Raw genomic sequence first — 1,158 nt, 5'->3', positions numbered from 1 at the left:
GATCTGTTACACTGATTGATTTGTATAAAAACGAACCCACATTTCCTTAATTCCTATCAAATTCGTATAACGAAGTGTATCATACAACTTAATCGCTTGCTTTAATTGGATGACACCCTTTAATAAACTGCTAGCACCTCGTGTTCGAATAGCTTAGGCACCTGCTATAGCACATAATTTCATGATCACAAGTTTCACAGTCGAATTATGTCTTAAAAGTCTTTGTTTTATCATAGTCAAAACATCCTTTAAATGAAATTGCAATAAACTGTTTTATGTTGTTTAAAACATACCTAGTATAACAAGTTTTAGGTGGGTCATGCGTACTGAGCACTTGTTTTGGCCACAACAAACTAGATTGACCGAGTGGTTAAGGTGTTGGTCTTAAGTACCAATGGACTAGCGTCCGCGTGGGTTCGAATCCCACATCTAGTATTTTGATTTTCGGTTATTTTGTAACACATAATTTGATTTATTTTGTTTCTTAACATCACTTCAGTTGCTTGTACACACGGTTGTATATTTTTTTCTCAGTCATAACAAGATTCCTTTTTCACATAAAAACATAGAAATCTAAACATTTCCAATAAGTCACCTTTTGTTTGCTCAGATTTCAACATAAATAGATGAAAAATCTCTTTACCTTTGATCTATTTGACTATTTTCTGACAAATAATCAGGTTTTGGCAACACTTTTGCAACAACTTATTAGGTTTTTACGTGGGTTCTAGCTACAATCTACTTATCACGAGTTTACTTATAATAAAAATGGCGGATAAAAATAAAGAAACTCAGCTTAGAATGGTGTAACCTTCGTGATTTGCGATAAGTTTGTGCCAACAAAATGTCAATTTTGAAACTGAACAAAAGTTAAACACATATAACAACAACATCTTACTTATTTGTATACAACAATACCAAAAGTAGTAATTATTTCCAACCATATAACATCATCCATTCTGTTAGAATCGATGTAACCTATTTTTTTAAACAAGTCTGAACACGATTTATATTAAATTAGCGCTTTATTTTAAATCGATCACAACATCATTTCAAATTGATTCTCTGGTAATTAAGTTTTTTTTATTTTTTGGTAAATGTTTATTTGTTTACATCATGCAAAGGCACATTTTTTATTTCACTGTGTTATTGTTTGTT

The 1,158-nt window shown here is 31.1% G+C and overlaps 1 non-coding gene across 1 annotated transcript; it reads left to right on the top strand.

Annotated features, from left to right (window-relative positions):
* Positions 1-352: 352 nt before the first annotated feature.
* Positions 353-435, top strand: Trnal-uaa (transfer RNA leucine (anticodon UAA)). The gene has a single exon. It is a non-coding gene; the product is annotated as a tRNA-Leu (tRNA).
* The last annotated feature ends 723 nt before the right edge of the window (positions 436-1,158 follow it).

The sequence above is a fragment of the Aplidium turbinatum genome, chromosome 1, assembly GCF_918807975.1.
Source record: "Aplidium turbinatum chromosome 1, kaAplTurb1.1, whole genome shotgun sequence".
Lineage (NCBI taxonomy): Eukaryota > Metazoa > Chordata > Ascidiacea > Aplousobranchia > Polyclinidae > Aplidium > Aplidium turbinatum.
This window is presented reverse-complemented; position numbering and strand designations above follow the sequence as displayed.